The following is a 25,895-nucleotide window of genomic DNA, read 5'->3' on the forward strand; positions in this document are numbered from 1 at the left end:
TGCTAGAAAGACCCAAAGCACCAGGCTCTGCTCACACAGGCTCGCCCACCCTGTGCAGTGCTTGACTCAGGCTCCCAGAGGTGTTTCCCTTTGCCTCAGACCTTTTCGAATCTGCAGCATGGACCCTGACACTGGTGTTCAGACTTGCGTATGGTGCTTTCCAGTTCTCGCTTCTCCCCAGCTGTGCTCGAAGAGCTACATACGCCCATCCGGGCTGCAAAGGAGGGAGCAAGCTGCTTCCAAATGGGCAGAAATGGAGCTCCATGATCTAGGGGTAAGGGCAGAGTCCAGTTGTGACAGGATACAGATGTACCAACTTGGGATGGGTGATAATTATGTCCAGTGATGGAATCTGCACTTTATTTTATGAGCCAAAGGAGGGTGCAGAGGAATAGAAGCGGATCATTCTAGAAAAGGGGCTGAAGGAGATGCCGAGAGCTTAGCTAGACAAGTGGGGAGTGTGTAGTCCACACCAGCCCTGCACACCGTGCACGTGCGTGTCTGCAGTGTATTTGTTGTTATCTCACTGCTATAACACACCTGACTAAAACACCTTAAAGAAGGAAGGGTTCACATTGGCTCACAGTGTGAGGGGATACAGTCCATCATGGCGGGGAGGCATGGCGGCAGGAACATGAGACAGCTGGTCCCATGGCATCCACAGTCAGGAAGCAGAGAGTGGTGACTGCTGGTCCTCAGCCTGCTTGCTCCGTTTCATTAGGTCCAGGACCCCAGACCATGACGAGATGGTACTGCCAACACACAGGGTGGCTCCTCCCACTTTAGTGAACACGATCTAGAAGTTTCCAGACAGGGGCTTGTTTCCTTAGTGAGTCTGAGTCCCATCAAGTTGATGCTCAGTACACATCTCAGTGATAGACACGTTACATAACTGGAGCTGTTCAAATCCCACCCTGGGCTGAAGGGATAAATGAGCAAGACAAACCAGTAAATTCATGAGGCCAACACATTCCCACCCGTCTTCTTGACCTTGGGGAATTCAGAATACTCACCCAGCAGTTGTAGGTGCCTCATTCTTTCTGAGCACGAAGAGGCTGACACCAGGACAGGCCACGGTGTGGGAGTAGGACATTTTCATCTGTCACACGGCCGCTGAATGTGCAGCTGGTTCTCTGGCTGCAGGGGAGCTTTGTAGAGGATCTCAAGGTAGCTGGAAGTTAAGGAACGAAACCTAAGCAATCCCTGTCACTGGTGCAAGAGAGGCATGGCGGGGGGGGGGGGGGGGGGGGGGGGGCTGGGGATTTAGCTCAGTGGTAGAGCACTTACTAGGTAGGAAGCGCAAGGCCCTGGGTTCGGTCCCCAGCTCCGAAAAAAAGAACCAAAAAAAAAAAAAAAAAAAAAGAGAGAGGCATGGCGGTTTCAGAAAGCAACTGTTTTCTGATGGGACCTGAGGTCTGCTTCATAGGGTCAAAAGCTGTGGATCAGGTCACAGGCCTGAGGAGAAAAAATGGACACACTGTCAAATTGCCTCCTAAATATTCCTATTTATATCCATAAATTAGCAGTGGCCCCGGCCTTGGTCAGGGAGGTGTCTTCCAGTGTAGTGGTAGGTGCCGGGGCTCACAACTTGGTCAAAGTGCTAACAACCAAGTGACTGTTAGTGTTCAACTCTGATGGGACACCTATATCCATCTGTCCCCTGCAGAGCTCAGGGGACACTGTGAGACAGGAAGCAGGAAGAACATCAGAGAGAGAGGCTCAGGGAAGGGTGTGAAATGCTGTCCTCTGGCAGCATTGTATTCATGAACTCACGGCAGCTGTGGTGATGTTCACACGATCGATCGAGCCAATCAATATCCAGCATGGACAGGAGTGGGGAGTGAGGAGGGCTCATAAAGTCCCATCCGTGGGTGAAGATCTACTGACAACTGGATGCTTCCAGAGAAGAGGGCTGAGCTTCTCCAAAGGTATAGATGGCTGCTGGTAGGCTGCCCACGCCCCTTGGATGGCTCAATAGTGATGTGCATTCAGGCAACACTCACTGTACCCTGTGTGGTGTTACAGAAGAGGAGGAGAAGGAAGACGGAGAGGAGGGAGAGGAGGTATTGAGAAGACATGGGAGAGTGAGTTGGTGCTGACCTAAAAATGTGATAAGCAAACACTACATGTGCACGTATGGAACTGTCAAAGAAATATATATATATTTTTCTTTTTTTTTTCAGAGCTGGGGACCGAACCCAGGGCCTTGCGCTTGTTAGGCAAGCGCTCTACCGCTGAGCTAAATCCCCAACCCTATATATCTTTTAAAAGAAGGCAAAAACATTCACAGCTAACAGAAGCAGCTGTGGGAAAGAGCTCATCTCAGACCAGCAGCATCGAGAAGAGCATATTCCAATTTGCCGAGAGTGGCTCACAGGATCCTCAGAGAGAGAATCTGGCTGACGTGCCAGGTCAGCTATGAGTGACTTTCAAGTGGGTGCTGTGAGCATCTGTGTTAGGGAAGAGAAGAAGGAAGCAAGTTAAACACAAGATCCAAGAAAGGGATAGCAGAGATGAGGAAACAGTAAAGGGCCAGCAAGATGGCTCAGCAGGTAAAGGAGCTTGGTGCCAAGGATCACGATCTGGGTTCGATCCCCAGGACCTATACAGTGAGGGAACTGAGTCCATAAAGCTGCCCTCCGATTGCCACACGCATGTGCTGGCAAATGTAACAATGAAAACATTAAAAGTAAGGAAAGAGGGAAAAGCAGAAAATTAATGAGGGCCCAAAGCAGTATTTTTGAAAGAGTTGATACAAGGGATATACCTCTGTATCAAATGACCAAAAAAGAAACACAAGAAAACAAAGTAACACTAAGCACAGATACTGAGGACAAAGGATGGGCCATCACTACAGACCTTACGGGTGTCTTTTTTAAATGATCTACATAGCCTGGTGCTGGTGGTACATGACTTGAAGACCAGCGCATGTGAGACAGAGACAGATGGATCTCTATGAGTTTGAGGCCAGCCTGGTCTAAAGATCATGTCCCAGGATAGCCAGGGCTACACAGAGAAACCCTATCTTGAAAACAAAACAAACAACAAAAACTTGATCTGCAAAACACAGGAGCCGGTTTATGTTAATAAATTCAATGAGAGAAATAAAATGTGGAAACTACACACATACAGAGAGAGAGAAAGAGAGAGAGAGAGAGAGAGAGAGAGAGAGAGAGAGAGAGAGAGAATATATCTATATAACAAAACTATCTCAAGAGCTCTGAGTCCACTGAGGTTGGACACAACCCTCATCCTTCCTTGACTCTCAGGTCTTAGGCAAGCCTGGGCCCCCAACACCCATACCTACTAGGTGACAAATGCAGCTGACACACACTGGGCTCTTGGCAGACACCTCTATGATGCACCTCCTTCCGTATTTATCTCATCGAGAAAAGGAGACAGCAGGAGTCTGCATGGGGAAAGGGCCTCTCTCCCAAAGCCATGAAGCTGTATCAGGGTAGGCTGTCACGCTTGGATAGTCCCAGGACAGCATATGCTTTAGACACCAAAGGTTCCAATCCCCTTCTCTCTCCTAAATAGGGTTCTAACCAGCCTGACCTACAGGGTAATACAGCCCTACGGGGCCCTGCTGGTCAACAAAAGGCACAGGCCAGATAGGCTAGGTGATTCACTCATGGTCACACCGCCAAGATCTGCACCTGGGTCATGGAGTGTGTCCTTGTAATAATCTTGTCCATGATAGACAAGGGACCCAGAGCTAGCCACCTAGACTGCCTCCTCCTGGTCCTGTCCTGAGGATCACAGGGTTTGTGGAGGGGTAGTGCTGGCCCAGACATTGTAATTCCTTAAGAGATGAGAATACATTGTTGCAGATGAGAAAGTCAGCACCTGCTGCTGGTCCCACCTGCTGTGCTGGCCCCACCTGCTGGGCTGGTCCCACCTGCTGTGCTGGCCCCACCTGCTGGGCTGGTCCCACCTGCTGTGCTGGCCCCACCTGCTGTGCTGGCCCCACCTGCTGGTTCCCAGCAAGTCTCACTCCACCCAGGAGCCGCCCAAAGGTGGTGGGTATTATTCTGTTATCATTGCCCCCAAAGAACAGCTCAGAGAATTTCATCAACTTGCCTGAGACGCACAGCCATAATGGAACCATTTTGTAAAAATGCTTTGGGGAGCTCTGAAATCTGTGTCAAACTTTTCCAGTCTGATGAAGGAGCAAAATCTGGTCACATTCCCTTGATGTTCTTTCCTGTCCCTTCTGGATGGCTGGATGTCTTCTGTGTAGCCTCATGGGTAGACCATGAAGGGACTTCATGATGGGCCAGACCCCAGGCAGCCCGTGCTCCAGAGGGATATTCTGCCCCTCCCCCAACCCTACCACACGCTGCTTGAGTGGTTTGAATATTTGGAGTAATTTCTGTTCATCGTGAGTAGGGCCAAATAGGACCAGACGGCAGGGATGGATGCTGTAAAATGCTGGCTCTGGCCAGTGCACTTTTCTTGGGTGGTGAAGCACAGAAGTTCAGCCACTGCACATTGAGGACATCCTTTCTCTGTATCCCTCCATCTTTTCTTCCCAGAAGCCACCATCTTGCCAAAGATGCAGGAAGGCTGCCCTCCTCTCGGTCTGGGAACCATTTTGTGTGGGAAATGGAAGCAGCGCTTTTGATCAAGGAAAGGGACAGGGTGAACGCCAAGTGCACACAAAATCGTTTCTGTGCTGGGAGCCGCCAGCACTCAGCTTAATTACACAGCGGGCCATGCTCTGCAGAGAGCAATTACACTGCAGAGCTTCCCCAGGGCAAGCACAGGCACACACATACATGCACACACTGTGTGTGCACACAGCATTCACACCCAGGTGGATCCGAGCCTCTTCTCATCCCAAACACCTTCCCTCCCTCCTTCCCTCTCTCTCTCCCTCCCTCCCTTCCTCCCTCAGGTGTGTGTGTATCGGCTCTTTCCAGGGTGCCTGAGTATTAGAATGGGTAAATTCTCACATGGCTGACTGATCCAGAGTCCACAAAGCCATCAGACTACATTTCTCACCCCCAAGTCATCTGTCACCACACCTAAGCTGGGAGCTCAGATGCTGTCAGTCTTACTCGTACCTTTTAGGGATCCAGTCATACTGTCTACCCATCCTACCATGCCTGGTCTTTCTCCTACAAGGAAATAACTTCCTAAGAGAGATGTTTGTTAGTGCTCTGTTCTAACCCTGTTTACCCAACATACAGCTCTCTGTCCTCAGCATAAACATGTGCATGCGCACACACACGTGCACATACATATGCATATATACACACATATACACATGCATACATGTGCACATGTATTTATATACATGCACATATGCATATATGCATACACACATTCATACATACACATGCATACATGCGGACATGCACACTTATGCGTACACATACATGCACATACACATACAGGCACACATGTGAACATACACACTTATGAACACACATGTGCACACATACATACACACATATGTACATGCACACACATGTGCACACGGAAGACAGGACATGTGCCCAGGAGCCCAGGCGGCTGGGGTATTGCCTGCCCCATCGGTTCCTCTGAAAGGCCCCTTTGTGACAGGAGGGCTCTGACCCCACACAATGCCCTCTTGTCCACTGGCTTCCAGAGAAGGAAGGGAGTAATTTTGCAGTGGTTTCCCCAGCGCTGAATTCTGCCGGAGACTCACGTTTCCCAGACTGATCTGCAGCTCAGACTCTATCCCCAAGGAGACCCAGCCTTGCCCAGAGAAGGCCAGCAGGGTGGAACACAGGAATTCAGGGCCATCCTCTCTGGATGCTGCAGAGCTTAACTGGGCTGTGGCCACACTCTGGCCGGCCAGTGGGAACAAGGTAGCAGTGGGAATGTGCGGCACAGCAGGCAGCACATTCTTCCTGTGATTTGAAGGAAAAGCTCTGTGTGTTTCAGAAGGCTGATTAAACTCTGAACGCTCTGGGGTGAGAACCGATCTCTTCTCCTCGCTGAGGCGTCCGTCACAGAAATTTTAGTCACATTACTGCTTACAGGTGCCACCTGGGGACAGACCACACTCTCCCTGTGAGACTGCACAGTCAACTTCTCTAGAACTCCTACCTTGGCCCAGCACTGTCCTGCCCCAAAGATGCCACTAGCTTTGGTGCCCAAAGCTATGGCCTGAGCCCCCAAGACTCAACTGAGAGAGGATTTGTGTTGAAACAGGCACGAAGAACCTTCAGGCTTTTAGGCTGTCTTTGGGTAAGCCTGAAGCCAACCTACAGTTGATTGGAATAAACAAAATCGGCATTTAGGAAAGTCTGCCCACGCTTCTCCAGAGTACACAACACGAGTGACTTCTCAGAATGTTCCAGAGAGGGGAAGCCTGAAACCAAACTCTCCCTCGAGTAAGAAGATCTGCTGTCCTGATCCTGCTTGAAGGTCTGCAGACACTCCCTGGGCTGCCAGCATAGCGTGACACAGAGCAGTGGCATCCTCAGGTGACACAGACAATCACCTGTCTGACTGCTGTAATGGCCGTGTGACCTTGAGCGAGTTCCCATGTCTAGGGACCTCAGTTTCTCATATCTAAGCAATACGTGTAACTATAGCCCCTGGACATACATAAGGGAGTTAAAACTCACAGTGATGGCCCCACTATCACCCCACAGGAGATCACAAAGACCACTGATGGAGGTCGGGAACTCCCTGTGCCTAACTTGGACCTGGAGAATGTCAGCACAAACTCTAACGAACAACACATCTAAGTTCACCGGTTGAAGATCCCTGGGCCAGTCTTGCTGGCCAACACTGCGCCCAATATGGACCTGCAGGGCAGATGGACTGCAACCTTGGCAGATCCATGTATCTCTATGACCTGACTGCAATCAAACCCCTCATTGCTCCCAAAGCCTTTGGGGGACATGGTGACCCTCCAGCCCTCTGGGTTTAAGCAAAGGAGGTGAGCAGACATAAAGAAAAACTCAGTGGTTAAGTGGTTAAGAGCACTGAACTGCTCTTCCAGAGGTCCTGAGTTCAAATCCCAGGAACCACATGGTGGCTCACAACCATCTGTAACGGGAGCTGATGCCCTCTTCTGGTGTGTCTGAAGACAGCTACAGTGTACTTATGTATAAAATAAATAAACAAATCATTAAAAAATAAGGAAAATAAAGAAAAACTAAGATTTCCAGGGTGGTGGGGGGAGGAGGGTAGCACCCAAGACAGAGTGCATCAGAGCCCAGCTGTGGCTATCCGACAAGAATCACTTCTGGTTGAATGGCTGCCTTTGTCTCCCTCCAGTGCCTCCCTAACCCCACCGCACCATGTACAGAAGCAGGCAAAAGACCTTCATCAGGACACAAGCAAGGCTGCATTTTGCTCTTGAAACTGTGGGTACCTGGACAGGAGAGAAGTGGGTCTTTCTGTGTGAGGTGATGGGGTCCCAGGCCTCTTCCTTTAGGGACCAGCACCCCATGCGTGTAACCACTGTCCTGTACCTCTGCAGATCAGGAAGGTCTTCCCTGAAAATGTCTCCATCATCTTCAAGCCCAACGTTGGCCCCTCCTGTGATGTCGTCATAGGATTTCTGGTCTGGTTCTGGTCACTCTGGATCCTGTTCGTCTGGAGGTCTGCTTTGTCCTTTTCTTCTGTATGCAATGTCTAGCACGCAGGGTAGAGAAGCTGCTGGGTACAGGGATGAGTGTTAGGGATGCGCCCTGTGAGCAGATCTCGAGATGCCCAGAAGCCCGGGACTATGTTCTAAATGTTTCTTGATTCTGTTTCTATCCTTGACCTCTGCCCTTAGGTAGACAGGAAGGCTGAGGTCCTGGAATTGATACTTCTCTTCCTCCAGTTCACGTGCAGGAGGCTTCAGTGGGAGGCTTCGTCCTCAGGGTGGCAGAGCTGGGATGTGGAAGGACAGTTAGTTGGCGTGTCCTGGGGAAAGGTGGTTAGGTCGCTGGGAGAGTACACCACACTCAAGTGAGATAGCCCCTCTCAGTCCTTCAACTGGGATCTAACCTTGTCACCCCTGCCTCCCACTCACTGCCACTATGATGCCGTTAGTCACACATGGCCCAGACAGAGCTTTAACCCCACCCCAACTCCGTGCTGGTTAGGGTTGAGTGTTTACCCCAGTTTTTTGACTTTGTTAACTTAATATAGGCTGGTATCATCTGGGGATGGGAGGAAAGGGATCTGCTGAGGAATCTGCTTCTGTCCCGCTGGTTTGTAGATGAGCCTGTGTGGAATTTTCTTGATTAAGGTGGGACGACAGCTCAGCTCACTATGGGCGATGCCATCCATGGGGGCTAGCTAAGAAAGCAGACGGAGCAAGCTGGTACGTAACTTGGTCCTCCGTGGTCTCTGCTTCAGTTCCTGCTTCCAGGTTCCTGCCCTGAGCTCCTGCCCTGATTTCCCTCAATGATAAGATTTGAAACGGGCTTTGAAATCAGTCAAATAATCACTTTTTCTTCCCAAACTGCTTTTGGTCAGTGTTTATCCCAGGAATAGGAAGCACACGGACACGCACATACCCCTCCCCACACACACAGGCATCAACCCTCTATCTTTACAAGGTACCAAGCCTCTGGTGTTTTATCACAGCAGAAAATGCACTAAAGCCCATGACAGGAGGATAATCTGTCCCCAAACTTACAGAGAGCCTCTAAAGACACAACTGACTCAGCTAGCCACCCCAGCCAGGGCACTGGCACACTACACAGGGCTGGTTTCTGGGAAAGGCTCCACAGTACAAAACCCCAAACCCCACACCCCTGCCCCCGAGAAGCTCTGCTTCATGGTGTCTCCAGGGTGCTGGGGAATTCATCACTGAAGTGGGTTTGAAGAAAAGTGACTTCTCCTGTTTGTGATGGCCATGTTTGTTATTTAATTTGTTTTTTTTTTCTTTTCTTTTCTTTTCTTTTATTTGGGGGGGGGGGGGGGCTGGGGACCGAACCCAGGGCCTTGCGCTTCCTAGGCAAGCGCTCTACCACTGAGCTAAATCCCCAACCCCTGTTATTTAATTTGTAATTAAACCAAGCAGCCCCATGCGGTTTTGTTTTTTTTGGGGGGGGGTTGTTTTTGTTTTTGTTTTTGTTTTGTTTTGGTTTTGCCATTGCATTTGATGTAATAATGACCGATAACAGAAGCCAGTGAACTTTATCTGTCACCTATGACTTACAATACTTGATCTTTTATTTAACAATACATGGAAGTTAGACTCTTTGTTGTAGCCGGCTTCCTGGGACCAGTTTCTCCATTTATCTCTGACTCAGAGGCTGAGAGGGCACAGCCTATATTTTCTCTGTGCTCTAGAGACCAGAAACTGGAAGGTGAGGGCACAGCTGGTCCTTTAGGGGACTCTGGAACTGTTCTGCCTCGCTACAGCATCCTGTGTCCCCAGCCATCTCAGATCTTCATCACTGAAATGACCCCTCCAATGTCTACCTCTGTCACCATAAGCCTGGCTCTTAAAAGTTGTGGAGGCTGGAGAGATGGTTCGGGAGAGAGGGCTCAGCAGGTAAATGTGCTTGGTACCAAGCCTGATGACCTGTGTTTGATCCCTGGAACCCACAAGGTAGGAAGAGAGCAGATGGCCAACTGAGCATAGTGGCACCAGCCTCTCATCCCAGCACTCAGGAGGCAGAGGCAGGCAAATGTCTGCGTTTGAAGCTTGTCTGGTCAACAGATCTAGTTCTAGGACAGTCAGAGCTACACAGAGAAACTCTGTCTCAAAACAAAAGCAGGAGGAAGAGATGGAGGGAGGGGGAGGGAGAGAGGGAGGGAAGGAGGGAGAGAGAGAGAGAGAGAGAGAGAGAGAGAGAGAGAGAGATCCCCAATTTACCCTATATGGTAGTGCACAGCTATAATCCCAGCACTTGGGAGGCAGAAGCAGACAGAGCTTTGTAAATTCAAGGCTAACCTGGACTACATATCAAGTCCCAAACAGCCAGGGCTATATAGTGAGTCATCATCTTAAAAAACAAACAAAAGACTGTCTTACACCTTTTTAATCACAGAATAACAAACCATAACAAGGTGAGTGTGGTATTCAATCAACCTCCATGCACCGAGACCAGCATCAACCACACCAGCTCAGGCCTGTCTTGCTCCTTTCTGTGGCACCCACATTCCCACCCCTCTCACGAGGCTGGGGTTCACCCTGCATCTGTGTCTGGGGCTGGCGTCCACAGAGATGGCACTGCTGGTCCTGACATGTCCTGTTTGCAAAGTGTCTGGATGAGGGACAGACACCCTAATCTCTCAGAAGGAAGAGAAAGCACGGGTAAGGACACACACATTCACATGTGCATACACGTGTACACAGGCATGCAGGAAAGACATGCAAACTCATGCATGGGCATGCAAACTCATGCATGGGCATGCAAACACACGTCATACACATGCATGCACGCATGCACGCACACGTACACTGCGAAACCCCAGGCTCAGTTACCACATGCACAGCACCCATACACCTTGAGCCCAACTCCTTCAGCACTTTCCAGGGGGAAGTGAATTCTGAAGCTCAAGCTCAACCCCTGAAGGTCACATGATAAGGTCACATGATAAGGTCACATGATAAGGTCACATGATAAGGTCACATGATAAGGTCACATGATAAGGTCACCAGCACCCCTGAGGACTCAGCCTCCAGTTCAGCCTCTGGTTTGGATCCTGGCTCCATTACTCCCCAGTGTGAGCCCTGGGGTCCCTCCACCTCCTCCCATTGCCCACTGTGAGACCCTGGGGCCCCTCCACCTCAACCTCCCTTTACTCCCCACTGTGAGACCCTGGGGGAGTCCCTCTGCCTCCAGCATGTTCTCATCTGATGTCTCCTTCCTCATTTAGCCTCTGTGAGCATCCCTCCTGCTCAGGGATGAGCCCTAGACACACAGCTGCCTTGGCCAAACTGGCCAAATGCCCTCCTCCTTCAGCCTCCCTATGAGTCAGCCGTGATGATCCTGGAAAGGCAAGAGAATGGGCCAAATCCAGCTTCAGAAAGGCACAGCGGAGCCTGATCCTAAGTCTGCTGAGTGTCTCTGTGCTAGTCTCCCAGAAATCCCACTCTCAGAGGGACAAAAGCACACCCGCGCCCTCCCGCGCGCGCACGCACACACACACACACACACACACACACACACACACACACACACATGCACTCACATGCAATCCTTTAGAATATAAAGCCTGGGTTCCGTCCTGAGGCATTGGTACCACAGTGGACACTACCTGTCTACCTGCCTTCCTGCTGGAGGTAAAATGGCTCTGGAAATGGTGGCCGAGTGACTGGAAACAAATCCGTCATCTCACATGGAGAGAGACTGAGAGACCTCCCCCAGCAATGAAACATCCCAAGTGCTAGTGAAGATGTGGAGATTCTCTGATCCAAGGAGCAGGTGGCCAGAGTTCAGTGGCTGGGCACAGAGCCCGGTGACAGACAAGGTATGGAATTCCTCAGCAGAGCTGTCCTCTCCGTGGCCCATGTCTTCTGTTCCTAGCTCACCCCTTGGAGGTCTGGAGCAGTTCAGGAGCATAACCTGGACCACTTTCTGCAGTAATTCAGATCTCTGCACAAGTGCTGGAGAGCGCATCTGATAATGTGGCATAGCACAGCCTCTGACACAGATGAGAATGAGCATCTGGAACCATCAGAGAATCTGGAACCATCAGAGGATCTGCACCCAGCTCTCCTGGGAATAAACCCTCTGTTGGCTTCCTAACCACCAACCAACACAGTGAGCAGAGCCAGCAGAATGGGGCGGAGTGGAACTGGGGACCAGGGGAGAGGCCTGGACTTTGGCTCCTAGACCAGGCCCCAGGTTGACCTCCCTCAGCTCCAGCCTGGGCTAAGCACAAGAATTCCAAGTCACCTCCTTCCAGCCACCCCTTGAACCCCAGCATACTCTGCTGCACCATCCTGGGGACAGGTGGCCTGGTGGACCCGGGGCTTTTCAAACACACAGAAAACAACGCAAACCTCAGAAGTCGAAGCTGAAAATGGCAGGCCCTTCAGCCCCTCACTTTGATCCTGAGAAACAGAGAATAAGGAAACCTGCCTCAAAGGGCTGTGGGGACTAAACCCATGTGATGATCCTAGGGTCACATGGTATTGCCGCCTCAGAGCTCCAGTGGCTGGCCCTGAAAAGGCTCGTGTCTGAGTGCCGGTGTGTGAGTGTGTGCTTGTGAGAGTGTATGTGTGTGTGCTTGTGTGTGAGAGTGTATGTGTGAGTGTGTGCTTGTGTGTGTGTGTGCTGGTGTGTAAGAGTGTATGTGAGTGTGTGCTTGTGTATGTGTGTGAGTGTGTGCTTGTGTGAGTGTATATGCTTGTGTATGAGAGTGAGTGTGTGCTTGTGTATGTGTGTGAGTGTGTGCTTGTGTGAGTGTGTATGCTTGTGTATGAGAGTGAGTGTGTGCTTGTGTATGTGTGTTAGTGTGTGTATGCTTGTATTGTGTGAGTATGTGCATGCTTATATGTGAGTAAGTGCTTGTGTGTGAGTGAGTGTGTGGTGAGTGTGTGTGTGAGTGTGTGCTTGTGTGTGACTGTATGTGTGAGTGTGTGCTTGTGTGTAAGAGTGTATGTGTGAATGTGTGCTTGTGTATGTGTGTGAGTGTGTGCTTGTGTGAGTGTGTATGTTTGTGTATGAGAGTGAGTGTGTGCTTGTGTATGTATGTGAGTGTGTGTATGCTTGTATGTAAGTAAGTGCTTGTGTGTGAGTGTGTGGTGAGTGTGTGTGTGTGTGTGTGTGTGAGAGAGAGAGAGAGAGAGAGAGAGAGAGAGAGAGAGAGAGAGAGAAGGAAGGTAAGAACTGCCTCCCCTCACCAAGGCTAGAGGTCAGACCCAGCCTCATCTAGGGTGTGAAGGAAGGGAAAGCAGGACTGTTCTGGAGGCTGAGAGGTTGTATGCCTGTGAACATGTGCGCCCATGTACATATGTGTCCATGTATGTAAATGTGTGTGGTATATGTGTGTGTTCCAGCAGGCAGGGCCTAGAAGACCTCTCCTCTAGCCAATATAACTCACACCATTGTGTGAGCCACTCAGGATCTCCAGGCAGGATCATGGAGTACAGGTCTTGCTTGATCTTGCCTGACCTGGAAGTCAAAAGTTCAACCCTGGCCAGCTGGCCTGGGGACATAGCCCACGTTACTCTAGATCATAACTGGTGTGTGTGTGTGTGGGTGTGTGGGTGTGTGTGTGTGTGTGTGTGTGTGTGTGTGTGTGTGTGTAGGGGGCGTTCAGTCTTGTGACTAATCTGCCCTCCAGAGACCTTGGGCAAACATTTAGACTGGGGACTCCCTCCTCTCCTCTGATATGTCCAAATATTTGTAGCTTGTGGGTCACCCAAGCCACTTCCTGAGAGACAGGATCTGCGATGCTGCTGCCCACACAATCCTGGTCCCTTCGAGTGAGGCCGAGAGAATTCAGTGTGTTTGAAAGACTCTGGGTCCTCTTAGGCCACCTGTCCCCAGAATGGTGCTGGAGGGGGTGGTGGGGTGAGAGAGGAGGCAGGAAGGGAACTCTTGTACTTAGCCCAGGAAGGGAACTCTTGGAACTCTTGCACTTAGCCCAGGCTGGAGCTGAGGGAGGCCATCCTGAGGCCTGGCCTAGGAGCTAAAGTCCAGCCCTCTCCCCTGGTCCCCAGTTCCACTCCGTTGTTTGTTCATTCCTCCCAGGAACCCAGAGTTACCTTCTACTCCTCACTCACCCTTTCTCCTCCCCCTCCTTCACTCCCTCCTCCCTTCTTCCTCTCCTCCCCCTCCCTTCCTCCCCTACTCCTCACCTCTCCCCTCTTTTGTGATGGGGTACAGGACTTCAAGCAGTCTCCCCCACTGAGCTGCATCCCCAGTCTGACCTTCCTGTTTCTCGAAGTCTCCCTGACCTGCAGCCTTCACTGAGCTCCTCTCAAGGGTTCTGGGAAGAAGCTTGGCTTCTCCCCTATACAGCACAGAGATGCTGGTCACCTACCCAAGGCAGCACAGCAGCCTGCAGAAGTTGTCCATTCCCACATTGTTGCTGGCACCCCTGTGTACAAGCCTCCCAGCTGCAAACCCAGTGGGCATTTGTCAGAACACCAGCTCCTGGTCCACAGCGGTGCAGCAACTCAGAGGCAGATGCCAGGCCTGCGGTGGGCACAGGCAATGCCAAAAGAGCCTGGAGGCCTGCTGCTCCTGCCTGGGTCTCCTGGAAAGGCCAGCCTGTACTTAGCTCTCGTGGTAAATAACAGCCCTGGTTTCTGCTAAAAGGATTCATTCCCAGAATGCAGTCATTTCCATGCCCTGCTCCGTCCAACCCTTATTTTATGCCTAAATATACGACATAATGAGGCTCCGGCCTGATAGTGTCGTTAAGGAGATATTTGACCTCGGGTTTAATTGCAGGATGGAAGAAATGGCTGGGGCACACACAAGGGACCCTGCCAGCGCATTCAGGACTCCGCATCTGGTGTCCCTGGCCCAAGAGAAAGTGGAGTGACAGGGAAAGCTAAACCCGGGGCCAGGGATGCTCAGCCAGGGCCCACCCTGGAGTCTGCATGAGGACCACCCTAGTTCTGAGGAGCTCCCTCTTTTAAGACCCTCCTGCTCCTGCACCCCAGGGGCAAAGGGGAAGGGTGGCCACCTCCCGCGCCTACAGAGTCTCCACCCATATGGTTTGAAGGCGCACAGGCTGTAGATTGCACCTGCACCCAACCAATCAGGCCAGGAGATTGATGCAGGGCCTGCCCACTGAGGATCAAGGCCTGGCAGGAAAGCTGGCCTGCAGCCACAGCCACGGAGAGGCTTCCGCTTCCCGACCCCTCGCTCCGCATCTCTCTCTCTGCACGCTTGGATTCCTCTCTAGGCTGCTCAGTGTCAATGCTCCAGAGCCTGTCAAGGGGGTGTCAACAAGTCCACGGGTTTGAAGAACGTCTTTGAAAGACAGCTGGCTGCCAGTAACTGTAACTGATGCCTGCTTTGTTCTGTTTTGGTGGGTCAGGACCTTAAGTGTCTGAGGAAAGTCAAGGTGCTGCTATCTCCCCCCCTCCCCAGTACAACCGCACACCTCCCTCGCCACCCAAGACCTTGTGGTGACTAATTAAGAAAAGCCAAGCAAGAGGGGCACGGAGGTATATGCCTTCTGAGTTTGAGGTGAACCTGATCTACAGAGCAAGTTCCAGGACAACGGAGCTACTGAGAAAAACTATCCTAAAAAGCAAAGCAAAACAAACAGGAAGGAAGGAAGGAAGGAAGGACGGACGGACGGACAGGGAAGGGAAGGGAAGGGAAGGGAAGGGAAGCCAAGCCAAGCCAAGCCAAGCCAATCCCAGCTGGGTCACTGGCTCCATTACAGAAGGTAGGGACACCAAGGGGCCAGCCAGTGCCTGGGAGCTCAGCACTCAGCCCTGAGGTGGCTGAGCAGAAGAGCCAAGTTCTCAAGTGTGTGAGCCGTCTGGACACCTAACCCTGGAGTGGCCTGTGACCCCAGCCTTCAGAAACGGAGGCAGGAGAATCCCAGTGAGTTTAGGACCAGTGCTTGGGGTCCAGTTAGGCTGTATAAAGCAAGGCCCTGCCTCAAAAGTAAATACATAAATATATTTTCAAACCCCAAACTCTCCTCTTGAACACCCCATCCGTGGACAAGCTTATGGCACAAAAACATCTTATGGGGTCCCTCTCCCCTCCTTTGGGAGGGCGTCTCCTGAGCTGGGTTGCACTCAGCTCCCTCATGTGAAGTTGCCCAAGTTTTATAGTTGGGAAGAAGGCCCTAAATGAGGAGGAGGTAGAATACCTCCAGCTCAGATCTCTAGGTAAGAAGCTGATGGGGCCCCTCCTCCCTGCAGGCCCCACTGAGGCCAGGTCCCATCTAGTCTGCACAACAGCGGAAGTGTGTCCGATAACCCTAACTGCCCAGTCCACTGTCTTCCAGGAAAAGATCAGACAAGGCTCTGAGCTGAGCGGCTGGGTGGACAGTATCTGAGAGGGTCTGACTTCATGGTCAAACTGCTGTCCTGGAAAGGGACTGGAGACACCTCTCCAAAAGTCAGTCAGTCCTGTTGTCCTGGTTTGAGCAGCGGCTTGTTTCCTACCTGGCTGGACCACCACCCACCTCACAGAGGAACCATGTGGTTCCCGGTTTGATTTTTGTATTCTGAGTTCTCCGTTGACAGAAGCCTGTCCCCCTTTCCCATAGGCGGAGAAAAGAGAGCAGCGGTGCAATTGGTGAATAAAAGGGGGGGGGGCAAAAATTGTCTTAGGATGGGGGTCATGTGTCTGTGTTCGGAAAGACCACTGCTCCAGAGGAGGGAAGAAATCAGTCAAACTCCTGGCAAATTTTGTTCCAAAAAGAAAGGGAAAGTGAGGCAGGGAAGGGCTATCCCCCTCCCAGGGCCCTTTTATGTCCTTGGGTCCTTAAGAAAGGAGGCCTTTCTCCTCTGTAAACCCAAATGCGCCACTCCTGGGACAGCAGGATTTTCTAGGCAGGAGAGCTGGATGGGTGCACTCGTTGGAGTTGGGGTTCCTAACAGCAGCTCCCCATGCTGGGTGGTGCTCCCGCTAAAGTCTCCCCAGGCGAAGCGAGAGCCCTTTCAGTGTAGAATCCCCAGAGGCCCCTGACTCCGATCGATTGCGGGCTGTTTGTAACCCCATCCCTTTTCCATTAACGTAAACACCACTTGAACAAAAATATACAGGGCCACCTACTTCGCCGGGAAGATGGTCCAGCGCCCACTGGCCCGCCGGCTTCTGTCCAGGCGGCACTCGGGGTCGCCAGGCACCCCCCTCCCCAAGGCCGCCGCACCCCAGGCGGCTTTGAAGCCTGGGGTTCCAGCCTCTCGGGTCTCACCCCCACCGTCAACCGGCTGGCGGAGTCCGGGTGGCGGATGGAGTTGTCAGCTCAAATTCCTGATTAAGCTACTTGCTGATAACACCAGGGGCTAGCCCTTCTCTACCTGCCTACCAGGAGGCTCTCTGCCCTGCCACACAGGCCCTGGTGCCGGCCGCCGCCTTGGCGCTAATTGGGTTGGAGCCAGCAAGGTCAAGGGGTAAGGGGTTGACGGTAAGGCCAAGCCTGGGACCTCAGCTAGGCATTGGCAACTGGACCATTTTGGTGGAGTGAGATCAAATGCATGCAGGGGTAAAGGGTGTCTGTGCTGTCCTGGGTAAGTGACCGCTGGTGCGGTCTGTTAGGGGCTCTCTGGTTTCCATGTGGGCCCTGTGATCGTGATCGCTGGAACTGAAAATTGAAAAGTACTGGAAAATCAACCAGATGCCACCGGCTTCCAGGGCAGGTGGAGTTGGAAGCCAGCCTTGATGTAACAACACCCCTTCTTGATGTGACCCTAAGGATTTTTCATGACTGGATCCGCCGTCTCCCAACTTGAGAACACCTCTTGGGTTTTTTTATGTCCAGTATCAGATGAAATACACCTCACCTCAGAGGCAGTTTGGGCTGCAGAATCCACCCGGCACCCTTGCTCACTTCTCCCCTCCTGGCCCCAGAGTGGAGGGCCTGTACCCAGGGTTGGGTACTCAGAACTCGCTCGGCCAAAGGAGGTGTCCAGGGCTGAAGGTGCTGAAGTGGGTCCCCCACAGAAAGTGGCTGATGTATATCCCTGTGTCTGACGGCCCTGGCTCCCCTATTGTGAGAACAAGAGGGAAGAAAGGCTGAAACCTACCCTAACCGGGATGGCCATTGCCCGACTGGTTTTTGCAGAGATGGGGTGCACTAGGACAGAGCCTCAGCAGGTTTCCCAGAAGATTTGGGCCCGAGGGTCTTTCCCCAGCTTGCACTCCTCCCCCGGCTGGTGGAGGGAAAATAAACACCGAGTTCACAAAATCAGGACCCGTCATTAGCCCAACCGCAGTAAAAGAACTGCTCTTTGCGTAGAGCGACGGGAACCAGCCAGGCACCCTCCCGCTGCCTTGCCCTAGAGGACTCGGATCTCCACTGCAACTGGGGTCACCCGGCCAGAACCGGCCCGACTCAGTCAGCTACTAACGGTACTTCTCAGTCTCTTCCTACATCCAGAGCAACAGCAGACCGCCTCGGCCGAAGGCCAGCCAGAGAGAGAGAGAGATGTTTTATTCCTGGGAGACTACGATGAGGGAAAAATGTCACCGACAGACTCACAGAATCGAGCGGGGCTCGGCTGCTTAAAAAAGGAGAGAGAGGAAAACTTAGGAGCAGGTAGGAGGCTGCTAACTAAGGGCAGCGTGGTGCTCGCCTCTGTAGGAAGGGAGTTCAGAAAGCCCGAAGAAAACCAGCTCGGAGCTGGGAGGGACGGACGGACTGATGGAGGAAGGGAGGGAGAAGAAAACCCTCTCGTTTAAGCCCACGAAAGAGTGAATTCGATTCCTAATTAGGTTGGTTTTCATGGCGAATTAAATAGGTCTTAGCCCAATTTGCAGGAAAAATAATGACCCCATCAGAGGGCAGCAGTAGAGAAGGCTTCACAGAGTCTTCACAGAGAGAAGAGAGGCTCGAGGGAAGATTCCAAATAGACCTGACCTAAGGATAGTACGAAGTATTTGAAATATGTTTGCGTTTATATTTTCAAAAAAAAACGCAGCTAATTATGAACATGTTCACATGCCAGGGACAGAATTTTTGCCGGCAATTAATTGAGAACTACTAAGAACACGGGGTGTGGGAGGACCTGGTGCTGGGGTAGGGAACCCCCAAGTACGAGTGAGGCGGGGAAATTCCTTTCAAAACGAACAGGGACTAGAGACTGCAAGTGATCAAACTGTAAAGAATTGGGGGTACAGCTGAGCTTTGTGAAAATAAACCGAGTCAAATAAAAAAAAAAAAAAAAAGCTCACCCAGTCGCTTTGGTGGTGTTTTTAACCCCTTTTGTTTTGTATGTTAATTTGCCTGACTAGGCTGGGGCTGTGTGGGAGTAAATACTGCTGGCTGGTAACACCTTGAAAGTTGAGTAGGTAGCAAGAAATAAAAGCCCTAAAGAGGGGGGGGGGGAAGAGACACAGGAGACGTGGGAGAGAGAATAGAGAATCTTAAACCACAAGGGACTAAGGGTCTCTCTGGGTACGAGTGGGTTCCTCCAACCCTAGTCCATAAACACTCACTCTTGGGTCTGTTTGTGAAGGGAACTGAGAGCTCTGGCCCCTCCCCAAAATTGCAGCCCCTTTGGCTCAAAAGCCCTTCTCTTACAAGTTCACACCTTGACCGAAGCCTCGGGTAGGACTCTCCCTTAACTCCCCAGACAGGGGAGGTCGGAGGATGAGTCACCTACTTCACTGGGGCCGTTCTGAGAACCCTGCTGCTCCAGAGGTGGTCAGCCAGCCCCACTCCACCCCCTCCGGGCCACTTCTCAGAAACGGGCAGGAGAAAGTGCTGCTGGGAAACTTGCTCCCCCGCCCCACTCGCTTCTCCTGCCCTCCTGCCCAGAACGGAGAGACGAACCAGTGGAACTGGTGTGGGGAGCTGGAGATGTGGTTTTGTTCACTGTGGTGGAACGGCTGCAGTGGTGTCAGACTCCTTTAATCCCAGCATTCAAGAGGAAGAGGCAGGCAGATCTCTGAGCTGGAGGGCAGCCTGGTGTGCAGAGTGAGTTCCAAGACAGCCGGAGGAAAACAAAAAACAAAACGAAACACACACACACACACACACAAAAAAAAAAACACAACAACAACACAAACAGAGACGGGGTGGGGCGGGGGATAAGATAAAAGGTAAGCGAAAGACAGATAGACATGAGAAGCTAGTGCACCAGCATCAAGTTTGCCTTATGCCCAGGACACTGAATCTCCCAGCTCCTCCCCATTGGTAGCACTGAAGGGATCTCCACATCCATCCGGAAGGGAAGCCCCTTCAACCAGCTCTCAGGGTACTGAGACCTTCCGGTTCACCCCAGGATGAGCCTCGCTGTCCCACCACGGAGTGGCTGAGCGGGCAGGTACTCAGAGCTCTCCCAGGCTGTCCTGCAATCTTCAGAGTAGCCCTGAAGGGAAGCCGGTGATTTTGAAGAAATCACAGCCCCTGAATGGGGAAGGAGACTGCTCCAAGACAATATCCTACCAGAGTGGGAAGATCTTCCGGGGCTGAGGCCAGGACTAGCTCCGTAGAAGCGGGTACCTAGCTGGCACCAGCTTCTCTGTGTGGGAAGAGCTCTGTGTTACCCAAAGCCCCACACCCTTCTCTCTGAAAGCAGGCAGGAGCACTTGTCCCTCACCTGTCCCTCCACCTCTGACCCTCCATCCCATTAGCTCTCCCGCCTGGGGTTGGGATCCACCACTTTGAGGGGCTGCCTCAAAGTGGGAATGTTAACTCTCACCCTTCAGCCCTGTAAAGAGCAAGGCTCCTGGGACCTCTGCACCTTGGGAAAAGCAACCCCAGCCAACAATTACTGGCAGGCCTGATCCTCTCAACCACACAGAAGAGAGACTGTATTATTCTTGTTTGCACAGAGAGGCAAGGCCACTGGCTCCGGGCCACAGAGCAATGGAACCCAAACGTAACCATAAATCTTTACTACAGGGCCTGAGTGGTTATATGTGTTGTTCGGTTAACAATTTAACATGGTTTGGGTTTACAGCGTCTTTTCCTCCCAGACCACCAGGCTCCTAAAACACTGAGTTCTGATGTCTCTGCTATCCTGGGTCAGTCCAGGGATAGGCAGACATTTCCCTGTTGGCAAAATGAAGAAACTAAGGCAAGTACCTTGACAGTCCTGCAATTTTTGCTTCTGGGACTTTATGTGCCAACAATGGGTAATCAGAGTGGAGTTCCTCACCAAAACAAACAAACAAACAAACACACACACACACACACACACACACTCAGGACCCCATTCTGCAGCAGACACATACACTTTCCCTGAGGGTTCTCAGCCTGGGCTTCAAGCCTCTCATCGAAGATGCCTTGTGCACACCTCTAGTCTCCCCAGGTGTGTACTACTGACTTCCCATTCTAACGTCTTTTTCCCTCAAACTCATGGAAATCCTCCTGCCTCAGCCTTCTGGATCGCAGGTGCCAGCCAGCTATCACCCTCACCCCACCCCATGTGTTCCAACCTCATTTCCTCTCTGATTCCCTAGAAACTGCCACCCCTCACACACACAGCCATAATTAGTTCATTCTTACAACCTGAACACACAAAGCAGGTCTGACCACCACAAGCCCAAATATAAATCCTTCTAACTGGCTGGGGCACAAAAGAAGAGGGAGTGACAGACAGACAGAGAGACAGAGAATATATAATATCCACACTGTGCTGGCAGGGAAGGTCACCTCTACTTTTTCGGCCAAGCCTGGCCCCTTGCTGGGAGCTGGCAGGTGAGCTCTCTCCTCTCTTGATGGCCAGACTGGGGGGACTTTGTTTCCCTCTGCAGTCTCCCCAGCCCCCTTTTCAACGCCCTCTAACACCATTGATGGGGCAAACTGCTGATCCCACTGCGCTGTGCTGAGGCTGCCGGCTGCAGGCACCTGAGTAGTGAGCCCTGAACACCAGGGGCTGCAATTGCTGGGTTTTAAGACACAGATCTGAGCCCGTCTCCCAGCCAGACTGTTTTAGCTCCTGGTTGCAGCCTTTCTCACTTCATCGGTTCCCCTCTGGGTGTTCCTGCGGACTGTGTGCGTGCTGTGTCGTGGGCTCTGTCGTACTGGATCTCTCCTCATCACGAACATAAAAATAAAAATATTTGGCCCTTGACCTTTAATGTGTGTTTCCCTGTTGGCTTAGTTTGGAAGCCCATTCAGCATCCTCTCGACCTCTAACTCAGTCCTAATGTCTCTGGGACACCCCCAAACCCCTCTGCATCCTCAGTTCTCTGTGATGATGAGTGCTCCTTTGCTCTGATCTCTTCCCAGAAATCTGCTCTGGCGGCTCAGTCTCTGTCTGTCTGTCTGTCTGTCTGTCTGTCTCTCTCTCTCTCTCTCTCACACACACACACATACACACACACACACACACACACACACAGACACGCGCGCGCCCTTCTCTCCATCTTTCTAAGTACACTGGCTCAGGCAGATGGAATGAAAATGTTTGGAGATTGTTGGGGCGCCTCTGCGGGAGGAAAGAGCTGCCTAGGAACCCAGGCGTCAGAACCCAGCCTTAGAGTAACAGGATCTGACTGTCCATCCGGGAACGCTCCCCGGACCAACCGTCTCTCTTAGGGAAGAGCTGTAAATTCCGGGACTGCAGTGCCATCGAATATTTCACTAAAGGACGTCATGGAAAATGAGGCTTTGGGATGTAAGGCCAATGGGGAGAAAGCAAGCTCAGGCTTTGGCATCGAGTGCTGGCTTTCTTATTTACTTGTTTAGACAGTGTCCTGTAGCCCAGGTTACCCTTAAACTCACTGTGTAGCTCAGGATGACCTTGAATTTTTGATCCTCCTGTCCCTCTACCTCCCAAGCGTCCGCATTACAGGCTCACACCAAGCCTGATTTATCCGGTTCTGAGTATGGATCTCTGGGCTTTGTGCATGCTTGGCAAGCGAACTTTTGGTTTGGTTTGGAGGTTTTGTTTTGAGTTTTTGTTGTTGTTTGTTTTTGCCAATTGTGCCACATTCACAGCCTTATTTTTTAAAATTTTAAATTATTAACCTGTTTTCAGAGTTGAGCGCCTAGTGGAGATACAAGTTTCAGAAGCTGGTGAGAGCACTTGGAAAGCGTCAGATGGGATGAGCCCTCCGCTCCCCTCACCTCCTTCCCCAGAGAGCAACTCGCCTGGCTTTGGTTAGGCAGAACACCCAGTCCCCCTTACTGCACCCCAATACAAGTGGCTGCCTCTTGCCTTGTTTCAAGGGCACCACATCCCACACCCCTGACAGAAACTGCTCACAGCATTCTCTGCATCCCATTGCCGTTTTCCTGAGGCCTGCAGAGTTACAATATTCTAGCTTCTGGGCACATATTTAGAACACTCTAGAACATTCCACCTGTAACACACAGTCCTGTCCAGATTTCTCCACTCTGCATAAAGCAGTTACACCCTGCAGGTGTAATTACACCTCACAACCCAGCATTGTCCGTGCATACAGGGTGTGTCCTCTATTTTTTTTTTTTTAATTTGTGGGGCTGAGATCTCAGATATCCCAGGCTGGCCCTGAACTTGCTAAATTCAAGGATGACCGACCTTGAACTTCTGATTCTCCTGACTCCACAACTTGAGTCCTGGAATTACAGACTGCCGCTGCTCTCTGGTTTTTGCCAGCGCCACAACGGAACTGAGTGTTTCTGTACACACTTTAGATGGACAAATCTACCAGCTAAGCCGGTGGATAGACTGAGAGTCCTGCCCATTCAGAATCTTCAAATATTGATTGCACATGAAGCCACCACACCAGGTCTTCCAGTCGTGAACAGGGCTGAATGCATGGTATTTGTTTGCTCGCCGTTCACCCTCTACATCTACCTCCCCTTCTCTCGAGTTACCAGGAAAGTTCCTGGTACCTGCCCCCACGCGAGCTCTTTGCCCACGAGTCACCTCATTGGACAAGCGGCACTCCGGATTCTGGTACCCAAAGGCTGAGTTGTCCACATCACGTTCCCTCCCCTCTCCATCCCTGCACTTCGGCCTGCGTCCCTCGCGCTCCCTCTGGATGCTGGGGATGCGCAGTCCGGCGTGGGGTCGGCCCGTGCTCGTGTGCAGCAGGGCGGCCGGCCTCGCTGTGGGTGGTCGGCGGCGCCCGCGGCCCGACGGCCGAAGCAGGATCTGGTTCCGCGCTCGGATTTCGCCGGGCGCGCTCTCGGCCGGCGGCTTCACTTAAGCAATTAGCCAGCGCAGATACCTGGGGCCCCCGGAGTGGGGGCGTCCTCCCCGAAATGTGGGCATTCCTGGGACCAGTGCTAAGCGCAGGGATTTGATTTGGGATGAGAGGGAGTCTTGTGAATTTTCAACTGAGAGCAAGTATCTTGCTACAGATCCGGAGCCTGCCTCCCTGGGGCTGCTTGCTCTCCGGGACACTTTGTGTGACATTCGTCTTTTCTGTAGCCCCGTCTAATTGCTGCCGCAACCTTAAGAAGTGGGTGCTTTAGTTGGAGCCTCGTTGAAAGGGAAAAACTTGGTTCAGTACAAAAATGGCCTACGCAGGGAACATCCAAATTTGTGACTGGTTCTACACTGGAATTATTGGGAAAAGCAGCTCCCGCAGCCTCTCAGGAGTCAGATTTCTCCTGAAGTCAGATTCGTACTAACACAAAATGACCAAGGACTTGACATGCTCCCTCCCCCTGGCCCCCAGTCCCGGTTGACACTTTATAAAAGCGCTTTTGTAGATAGTTTATGGGGCCAGGAGATGTACTCCTCAAGCAAGGGGAGCCACTGATAGATCCCTACGACTGAACCTCTGTCTCTCCTCTTCAAAAATGCTAGATTTCGGGAGATCTCACAGTGTCTGAGAGCTGTTTCAAGACACACAGGCAAGCCCCCTCGTTACTATACCTGGAGTTTAACTGTGTAAAGGGTCCTCTTCTAAGCCACAGCCATCTCCCCTCCTCAGTGGAAAGTGGAAATTTGGATTGAGCCTCGGGCTGCTCCCCTCCCCCTTCTTCCCTGCCGGGGTGACTGCTATCCTGACACTACCCTCACAGGCTGCTTTAGGGTCTAGGCCTGAAGAGCTAGTGGAACTCGGACTTCAGTTTCCTCCTCTGCAAAGGAAACTTCTCTACAAAACAACTTAAGGAGCCTCCAAGGGAGGGACTTTATGAAGGACAGTGGTCTGTGGGAGATCGGGAACGGGGGAGGGGGACAGATCTGGAAGTCACCTATCTGCAAAAATCCTCTAACTGGAAAAGGGCTTCATGCCCCTCGATTTGAGGGACCCTTGGTCTGAGGTCAGAAGCACAGCCTCTACCACTTTCTTGGATTGGGGGAGCATGCAAAATGCAGCCTGTGCTGGCTGAGAAATTGTCCGCCTTGCCTTCCTCAGCTCACTTCTTGCCACTAAAGGCCAGCTGTGTAGCGCTTTTCTGGGAACGCCCCTCCCTGAGGTACAGCCCAGAGTCCCCAGGTCTGGAGTTGAAGGTGGGGAGAAAAATGGAAATAAAAAGAAAATAATGGAGAGGAAATGAAAGGGAAAAAAAGAAAAAAAGAGGAAAAAAATTAGGGGTGTGGGAATGTGTGGCTTGGAGTGGGAGGGTGTGCCATGGTCTACAAGGCCCATTCTTGTGATCCTGTGGCCATGTGTGGGTGAAGGCACAGTTGGCAGCTTGCTGGCTACGTGTGGTGCTTCCTCCCAGGGTGGGGCCCCTGAGAAGACCTGTGAATGGTGCTGAGGTATGCTGGCTAGGCCGACTGTAACGCAGAAACCGGCTTGACAGAGCGTCTCTGTGCACGAGCACACCGCCACACAGAAGCGTTTATGTCCCCTTCCGTTCTTTCTCTTTAGTTGAACCACAGAATTCTGAAATCTGTCCTGGAGAAAGTTCCAGGATGGCGACTCTCGCCTCCTGCGAACCCGGCCCTGCCAAAGGAGCCGGCTACAGAGCAGCAACCTAAGTCAGTAAGCCCCTAGACCCTCGCACAGACGTGCCAGGCGCCTCGAAGGCGACAAGGCGCCTACCACCAAAGCTGAAGGCGTGGGGGCTGGGTTCAAAATGGGGAACCAGGAATCCAAAGAAACATGAGGCCAACAGGCTTTGAAGACCAGCGTACGTTTTTCTCTCAGCTCACGCCAGGGCTCAGCCGTCTAGCTCCACCGTCCCCCGCACCCCCTCGTCGCCCTCCCTGCTACTAGGGCTCCCGGCTCGCGCGCGTCTGGGCTGCGGAACCCGCACTCACCTGGTTTCGGGCGCGCAGAGTCCAGCTGGGATCTTCAGCGGTCCTGCGCCCCGCACCACCTCTCCACGGCCGCGACCCCGCAGCCAGGGCCGCTCCCTACCGCGCTCCCCGCCTGCGCCACCCGCTTTCCGGAACCCGGCCTGGCGCGCAGCATCGGAGGCCCCGCGGCGGCGGCAGGCCGAGCCCATAGGGGCATCAGGCCAAC

The 25,895-nt window shown here is 52.1% G+C and overlaps 1 long non-coding RNA gene across 1 annotated transcript; it reads right to left on the reverse strand.

Moving 5' to 3' along the window:
- Positions 1-338: 338 nt before the first annotated feature.
- On the reverse strand, positions 339-25,895 carry Fendrr (FOXF1 adjacent non-coding developmental regulatory RNA). Its single transcript, NR_126575.3, has 5 exons — positions 25,691-25,895; positions 7,461-7,866; positions 1,288-1,455; positions 1,014-1,171; positions 339-919 (listed from the first exon to the last, which is right to left on the reverse strand). It is a non-coding gene; the product is annotated as an FOXF1 adjacent non-coding developmental regulatory RNA (long non-coding RNA).

This window comes from Rattus norvegicus, chromosome 19 (assembly GCF_036323735.1).
Source record: "Rattus norvegicus strain BN/NHsdMcwi chromosome 19, GRCr8, whole genome shotgun sequence".
NCBI classification, from domain to species: Eukaryota; Metazoa; Chordata; class Mammalia; order Rodentia; family Muridae; genus Rattus; species Rattus norvegicus.